Genomic DNA, 9,140 nt, shown 5'->3' on the forward strand with positions numbered 1-9,140 from the left:
TAGAAAAGACTGATTCATGTTTCCTGAAGCAAAATTACATTTATAATCAAAACTTTTTTTCTAAATATAAGAAATTCACTAATCATCTACCTCATTTCTTATGAAGCACACATCCATCCATGTCATATCAGAACTTTTAATCTAGGAGTACCTAGGTGGCTCAGTCAGTTAAGCATAAGACTTCGGCTTAGGTCATGATCTCACAATTTGTGGGTTCAAGCCCCATGTCAGGCTCTGTGTGGACAGCTCAGAGCCTGGAGCCTGCTTCAGATTCTGTGTCTCCCTCTCTCTCTGCCTTCCCCTACTCAGTCTCTCTTTCAAAAATAAACATTAAAGGGACACTTGGGTGGCTCAGTCGGTTAAGCGGCCAACTTCAGCTCAGGTCATGATCTCGCAGTGCGAGAGTTCGAGCCCCGCGTAGGGCTCTGTGCTGACTGCTCAGAGCCTGGAGCCTGTTTCAGGTTCTGTGTCTCCCTCACTCTCTCTGACCCTCCCCTATTCATGCTCTGTCTCTCTCTGTCTCAAAAATAAATAAACGTTAAAAATTTTTTTTTTAAATAAACATTAAAAAAAATTAAAAAAATTTTTGATCCAATAAATCAAGTAATCTCAAATATAACTACTCAGAAAGTGAAAACATATATGGCAAAGTCACAGGAACTTCATATTATACAAGACAAAATTATGAAATGATTCAATTATTAAGAAATAATGTAACAATTGAGATTTATTATAGGTTGTGAGTTTTAAATTCTAAATGTCCTATCTCCCCTATGGCATTAATTCATGTAGGAATTCCAGGAAAATAATAGGTGCTTGAAATTATTTCACCATTAAGGAATGGAACACATAGAATAGAAATCTCTTATTTTAGTTAATACCAAACAACTGAACTTTTTTTGTTTTGTTTTTTTTGTTTTGTTTTTTTTTTTGAGAGAGAGATAAAGACCAAGTAGGGGAGGAACAGAGAGAGAGAGGGAGACCGAATTCCAAGCTTGCTCTGTGCTGTCATCACAGAGGCCTATGCTGGCCCCAAACTCACTGTCTGTGAGATCATGACTTCAGCTGAAGTCAGATGCTTAACGAATTGATCCAACCATGCGCCCTCAAAACTGAACTTTTGAAGTAAAATAAAGGTTAGATTTTCTCATTTTAGGGAGGTGCTTTATTATCTGATGAAATGAGTGGGTGTCAATTTAGTACGATTAAGATTAAAGCATCCATAATATCGGAAAACAGATAACATGTGATATCTGTCCCCATTGTTTCCAGGATTTCTGCACCAACCGCCAATATGTCCATCAGTACTCCAACACACTTCTCACACAAGGCAAATACTCAGAAATGTATTAACATAGACTTCCTCAGAAATACAGAGATTTCCTGGACCCTCAAAGCAATGGACAACCAATCAATCAGATTACGGAGCCCCTCACTGTGGATGTGAAGGACCTACAGTGGAACTGAAGGACAATCCTTAGAGAATGTAAGAGCATGATGTGTTGGAAAGCAGAAGTCCACTGTGAGAGGAAGAGACATAAAACCGGCCTTTTAAAACTAATTTCAATTCAAGGAGGTCTTCTCAAACCACGTTTTAAGGTCAGTCTTCATCCTTCACATTTGGACCTCACCTTTGTCATCTGTTTCATTCATTCCCACCTACCTGGGTGTGTAGCTACTGTCTCCTTTCTCTTCCATTCCCAGAACTCCTTCTTAAGTTCCAAAAAGAGGACCAGGTCTGGCTTTGTCACAAGACCTGGATGCTAGAAAAAAGGAATAGGAGTATTGCTGGAGATTCTACCTTTCAATCCAGTATTGGACTCAGCAGAGAGGACATTGTGCAATTCTGGAAAATGCCCAATAGCCCCTTTAGAACACCCAGGATGGTTTCCAAGGTTCACATCTTGATCTCTACTTCCCAGTATTACACTACCATAATGAGTAGAGATTGGTATTGAAGATGGAAATACCATTTTATGGCACTCAATGTTTAGAATTGTCATTAATCTAAAAAATGATGATGTTAGTCTAAGGAAGGGAAAACTAACTTTGAAAGAAACATCATGAAGATATTTCTTTACATCTACAAACTCATAATTATTTCCCATATGTAGGGATTTGAATCCCAGTCATGCAAAGAGGAAGATTCCAAGAGACAGTCTTCAAAGGAAGGAACAAAACCTGAGTGTGGTTTGGGAAATCTGGAGGGTGTTATCCTCACCCAAGAAGAGGAGGTGTCCATAGGTCTCTAACATAACATCCTTGTACACTTCTCGCTGACTCTGGTTCAGGCATCCCTACTCCTCCAGAGAGAATACTACAGCCACATCCCTGAAGGTCAGCAGTCCCTGCAATAAATACCACAGTTACCAAGTGGACACATGAGGAGTTCAAATGGTCCCTAAGATGCAAGAGGCAGTTCATGTCACAAGTCGCAACCCACGATCTGACATTCCGCTGCTTACCTGCATTTGCTCACTGACCTTATCCCTCAGTTTACTTAACCTCTTCTTTCCACCTTACCTTTTACTTCAGGCAAAACACCCCATGGGCATACTGTCCTGTGGTGGAAACAGAAAGTATCCAACAAAGGTAATGACTGCCCTGAGGAAGAGCTTCCATTGTCTCAATTTGACCTTAACCCCCAGCTCACATCTATGCAGATGAACATTAGAGTAAGCATGAAGTGAGAACAGTTACCTATATCTCATTATATATATTTTTAAGTTTATTCCCTGAGAGAGAGAGAGCACAAGTATGGGTGGGGCAGAGAGAAGAAATCCCACCAGGCTCCATGCTCAGCATGGAGCTTGACTTGGGGCTTGATCTTAAGACTATGAGATCATGACTTGAGCCTAAATCAAAAGTCAGAAGCTCAAGGGACTGGGACACCCAGGAGCTCCCTTTTACCTCATTATAATACTAAAATCTCCACCCAAGGAGGAGTATAAACCTCATTTACTACGTAGCATACAGTGAATGTATAGAACTGTTTTCTTAAGGCTCATGTGCAACATTATCCCCAGCCTCCTTTGATAAATATCCACCCTAACCCTAAATAAAAGGAAAGCATTCCAGGGTGCATGGGTGGCTCTGTTGCTGAAGCATCCAACTATTGGTTTCAGCTCAGGTCATGATCTCACAGTTTCTGAGTTCAAACCCTGCATCAGACTCTGTGTTAACAGCACGGAGCCTGCTTGGAATTCTCTCTCTCTCCCTCTCTCTCTGTCCCTCCTCCACTCAGTCTGTCTCTGAAAATAAATTTAAACAAAATTTTTTTTAATTTTTTTTTAACGTTTATTTATTTTTTTTGAGACAGAGAGAGACAGAGCATGAACAGGGGAGGGGCAGAGAGAGAGGGAGACAGAGAATCTGAAACAGGCTCCAGGCTCTGAGCCGTCAGCACAGAGCCCGACACGGGGCTCGAACTCACGGACCTGAGCCGAAGTCAGACACTTAACCAACCAAGCCACCCAGGTGCCCCAACAAAATTTTTTTTTAAAAAAAGGAAATTATTCTCCTTTCCTCTGTGTCTCTGCTTTGGAAATTATTCCCTGTGATCTCCTTATTTCCTGTAAATCAATTTTCCTTTGTCTGACATCCCCACTTGGTATAGTTTTTTTTGTGATTCACCAAGGACTGTATTACTGTTTGTTCAGTTATATTAGGAGAACTGGTTCCTGCTTAGATGAGTTTCTTGCTTTCTGCAGTAAGAGAATTTGTAACACAGTATTATGCTGTAATATATTCTTTAACTTTGAGGTATGAACCATTATAAATATTGTGTTTATTCAAGAGAATTTGTAAAACGAAGGCATCAACACAGGCATACACATTTTGGAATCCTGTATTTCCATCATACAGTACATGTGGTGTCTATTTCTTAATGGGAAGTTTTGGTGAGTTACAAATGTATTCTAATGTATGCTAATTCACATTAGCATCTTCTAATGTGAATTATAATTTCACAACAGTGCATTTGAGATCTTGTTAAAATGAGGGTACTGTTCAGGAGTTCTAGCATGGGGTAGGTGTCTGCATTTCTAACAAGGCATTAGTCTATGGGCCAAGGGATACATATTCCTATAATGAAGTAGAACTCAAATTCAAGAACTCTCAGAGGACTTGGAATTGAGTGGGTTTTACAGCAATTACAAGTTCTACTAGAATAGCAAGAAAGGGGACAAGGCTTTTCAAGCATTTCCTGGTTAGTAGAGAGCATTAAACAGTTTCTCATAAATTCATGGAAAATAAATAATAATAATCTAAGACAAGAAACACATTATTCTTCTATTTTTGGTGAATATTTGTTAAGCACTCAGTACATGGTATGGATCAGATTTTAATCTAGGTTAACTGACCTAGAGTTGATCTAAAATGACACACAGGTCAATATACACAATGACCCTAAATCAATGTTCATAACAGGTGTTAAACCCTGAGAAAACTGATGGAAAGAAGATATGCACACAAAATTCATCTATATTTATACATTCCATGCACACATCCATACATTTTGAAAGTAGTTATAACATTAAACGTGGTAGAATAGAATATTATCAGGGTGACTGAAAAAGTTTTCAAGAGCAGTACCTGGATGGCTTAGTACCTTAGGTTTCCACCTCTTGATTTCAGTTCATGTCATGATCTCAGGGTTCCTGAGTTCAAGCCTCACCTCAGGCTCTGTGCTGACAGTGTGGCTTGCCTGGAATTCTGTCTCTCCCTTTCTTTCTCTGCCCCTCCTTGTCTCTCTCAAAACTGAAAAAAAAAAAAAAAAAAGCCAAACAAACAAAAAACATTTCAATGACCTGAAACTTCTCAATCTAGTCGTAGGTGATAATGCTTAAGTCTTTTACTCACATTATCAACACAAACACATAGAATGATATGAATATAACAGTTTTTCTTTCTGAGTCTACTATGACGGATACAAACAGAAACATGTTCACCTTCACCACAGAAGGCTGACCTAGAGCCTGCACAGTTTGGATGATCATCAAATACAGACTGGTTCCTGCATTCAATTTTTCTTTTTCCATGTTTATTTATATTGTGAGAGAGAGCATGGGCAAACATGGTGTAAAAAGGGGAGAGGCAGAGAGAGGGAGAGACTCCAAGCCTGCTCCTGGCTGTGACTGAGCCACGCAGGTGCCTCTGGATGCTGGATTTTTTAAAGGGTCACATGAGTGCTAGTGTGTCTCATCAATTGTTAATATTGAACTGAATGATAAGCATCAGAGAAATCTTGCAGAAGTAGTTTTACAAGTAGAAATTTAAAGAAAGTTTTGTGATTGAACACTGTGCACTTACCCTCCCCCATGAACATACAAGCTCCACGCAGCAAAAATACATTTCTTTCTGCCCATGGGTCCTGCCCCTGTCCTATTTCAGTAAATCCCGTCTTGTACCATACAGTACCTCAAAAATAGTATCTTGACCGTAGTACTCAATGATCCTGTAATATAATTGTCCTTGGAAACCTTTTTTTATATTTTATTTTGTTTTAGATTTTTAATTTATTTATTCTTTATTGAAAGAGAGAGAGGGCACAAGTAAGGGAGGGTGAAAAGAGAGAGGAGGAGAGAGAAAGAGAGTTGTGGGACTCAAACTCATGAACTGTGAGTTGAATCAGATACTTAATCAAGTGAGCCACCCAGGCACCTCGAAAGGCTTTTTTTCAATATAATGTCTATTTATTTTGAGAAAGAAAGAGTGCAGGTGCAGGGGAGTGACAGACACAGAGAGAGAATCCCAAGAGGGCTCCCGCTGTCAGCATGTGGCCTAACATGGGGTTCTATCTCATGAACCTCCAGATCATGATCTGCACGGAAATCAAGAGTGGAGACTTCATCAACTGAGCCACCCAGGCGCCCCTCATTGAAAGCTTTTGTTTCAATCATCACTTGTGCTCTATGGTATTTCGGGATTTTAAGACACTCAAACATATTAATTATGTCATTCTTTTCTTTCTGAAAACACAAACAAGTAAATAGAAGAGTATGTCTGTGTCATGACTATGCAGTGAAATAAAAACCTACGGGATGAAGGTCTGATTGATTTAGAACCTCTACTCCCATAAGTCCTTACATCTACTACACAAGTCGAGGGACTTCATTGCTCAGTAGAAACTGATGTGAGGTGGGCCAGGAGTAAATAAATGCTCAAGAAACTATTCTTGAGACCTTTTTGGTGAACGAGGCTGATCTTATTAAAGCATAGGGACGGGACATGTGGGAAGAATGAGCTGCAGTGTGATTGTTAGGAGACATTCATTATATACTTTAAGTTGGGCGGGGGGGGGGGGGGGGGGTTGGAATAAAGATTCTGAAGGGATTTCATAGGTTAAAGAGGACTCACAGGATCCTGGAAGTCTGGCTATTGTCAAGGGAAGCTTGCTTTTCCCCTCTAGAAAAGCATTAACATTAAAGCAGTTGTAAATTCCTTGAGAAATATCTTCCTCTTCCAGTCTTAAGTATTTCTCAGTGGGTTGTAAGTTGTAAGACAATTTAATTTTACCTATATTTCTTTTGCCTTTGTTTTCCTCACAGAAACTGCAAGGTAGGGGTGCCTGGGTCCTTAGTCAGTTAAGTGTTTGACTCTTCAGCTCAGGTCAAGGACTCATGGTTTTGTGAGTTTGAGCCCTGAGTCATGCTCTGCACAGACCCTGTGGAGCCTGCTTGGGATTCATGGTTTCTCCGCAACTCCAATCCTCCTGCTCTCTCTGGGTCTCTCAAAATATATAAACTTAAAAAAAAAACAAACAAACAAAAAAAAAAAAAAACCAAGGAAAGAGAAACTAAAAGAAAGTTTCCATTTTAAATGTGATGGTGTCTTGGGGCACCTGGGGGCTCACTCGGTTGAGCCTGACTTCAGCTCAGGTCATGATCTCACAACTCTGTGAGTTCGAGCCCCACACTGGGCTCTGTGCTGATGGCTTGGGGCCTGGAGCCTGCTTCAAGTTCTATGTCTCCCTCTCTCTCTGCCCCTCCCCCACTCACATTCTGTCTGTGTCTCTCTCAAAAATATATAAACATTAAAAAAAATTTAAATATGATGGTGTCTCGAAGTCACTCAGGGCATCTGCCTAAAATCATTACAACTGATAAGAAGGAATAATATGAACGTTATAGGGAGGAAATCTGTCACAGAGCACAAAGTCAAGTAAAAGAAGGTAATAATGGCTAGAAGGAAACAAATTGTTATCAGTGCCTAAGGCACACCTCAGGACACAGGATCACCGTGTGTTCTTGTGACCCCAAACAGTAAATCAGAATATAAACAATTTTGAAGATACAATGGATTTATACAGCCTTCAGTCACATATAGTCTCCATGTCCTGTAATATCTAGACTATTTTACAGTATGTTTTCCACATCCTAATGACCAGGAACATTCCAGATTATTCTGTGCCTCATATCTATCTGATGTATTTTGCATTTTCATAATCGTACTCTACCCGGAGCAGAGAAACCATCCAGATCAGACCTAAATGGGAACGGTTTTCCTTGAGTGCTGTCCCAGGACCAGACCCCATCAGCAACAGGAAACCTGGACTCAACACTCTCCTCTCTGGATATGTCACAAAGGGAATATTTTCATTACTTGCAGGAATTTAATTCAAAGTGACAACTGTTGATGTCCTACTGGAAACCAGGTTGGAGAGAAGGGAGCAAAGTCTCTGGGATATAGGGGAGGAGTGTTCTAAAGACATAACCTAGAATATCATTTTTTTTTTAACGTTTATTTATTTTTGAGACAGAGAGAGACAGAGCATGAACGGGGGAGGGTCAGAGAGAGAGGGAGACACAGAATCTGAGACAGGCTCCAGGCTCTGAGCAGTCAGCACAGAGCCCGACACGGGGCTCGAACTCACGGACTGCGAGATCATGCCCTGAGCCGAAGTAGGACGCTTAACCGACTGAGCCACCCAGGCGCCCCTAGAATATCATTTCTGAGAAGCTTAAAACGTAGGTGAAAACTTAAAGCAGAACCATCAGAACTAAAAAAAAAAAAAAAAAAAAAAAAAAAAAAACATTGCCTTTTTTTTTTTTTTAAACTTCTCTTAGAGAGGATCAATGTAAATGAATGTAAATGGAAGACAGGGACACAGGGACAGAGAGGAAATCTTAAGTAGGCTCGAAACTCAGAAGGAACCCCGACTCAGGGCTGGATCACAGGTCCCTGGGATCATGAGCCCAAATCAAGAGTCTGATGCTCAAATGGCTGAAACACCCAGGTGCCCTGCAATTTCTACATGCCCGGAATTCAGGAGAAAAAGATCACAGGTCCTCCGGCCTGGGGCGCAAGGCTTACCTGAGAACTGGCCATTTTTTCCTTCACCTCCTCTTCAAGATTTCTTTCTCAGAAGATCTTTGTGGAGAAAACACAGCACAAGTAGGAGAAAATGTCGGTAAAGACACCAACACTGCCTCTTCACCTCCTGTAACCTGATCGCCTGCAGGCAGGGCTTTGAAATGCAAAAAAGGCCCAAGTTCCTAGTCCTTTGTGTCTGGAGCTATTCAGAAACTGTCAGCTCCCACTTGGAGACCAATCACTGAGTTTCCCTTCTCTGCTTTCAGTGGCCCTCCCCTCCCACATGAGCCCACAAATTCTGCTTGAGCATAGAAAAATGTTCCTACGCAGACCTGACACACCCCAACTCCTGTACAGAAGACCCTATTACCTCCCCTTGAGGAAAGCCTGCACTCAACTATCATAAATTATTGGGAAGCCTTCCTTCTCAACCCTGGGCCTCACTTAGAATTATAATAGGAGGGGCACCTGTGTAGCTCAGTAGGTCCAGGGTCCGACCTCAGCTCAGGTCATGATCTCACGGTCTGTGAGTTTGAACCCCATGTCTGCCGCTGTGCTGACAGCTCAGCGCCTGAAGCCTGCCTCAGATTCTGTGCCTCCCTCTCTCTCTGCCCCAACCCACTCGCATTCTGTCTCTGTCTCTCTCAAAAATAAGTAAACATTAAAAAAAAAAAAAAAAAGAATTATAATAGGAAAAGATAGAATTCAGAAGGCAGAAAGGGAAAGATTAGGACCTGAGGTCCCTGGGTGGGGAAAAACACTTTTTTTTCCAAAACACTGGAACAATGCTGGGAGTGTCTGACCACAGCAAACCCCCTCAGGTGTAA

At 41.1% G+C, this 9,140-nt stretch overlaps 1 pseudogene; it reads right to left on the reverse strand.

The window, feature by feature from the left end:
- Positions 1–1,649: 1,649 nt before the first annotated feature.
- On the reverse strand, positions 1,650–2,471 carry LOC122208829 (annotated as a pseudogene).
- Positions 2,472–9,140: the final 6,669 nt, after the last annotated feature.

This window comes from Panthera leo, chromosome E2, assembly GCF_018350215.1.
Source record: "Panthera leo isolate Ple1 chromosome E2, P.leo_Ple1_pat1.1, whole genome shotgun sequence".
NCBI classification, from domain to species: Eukaryota; Metazoa; Chordata; class Mammalia; order Carnivora; family Felidae; genus Panthera; species Panthera leo.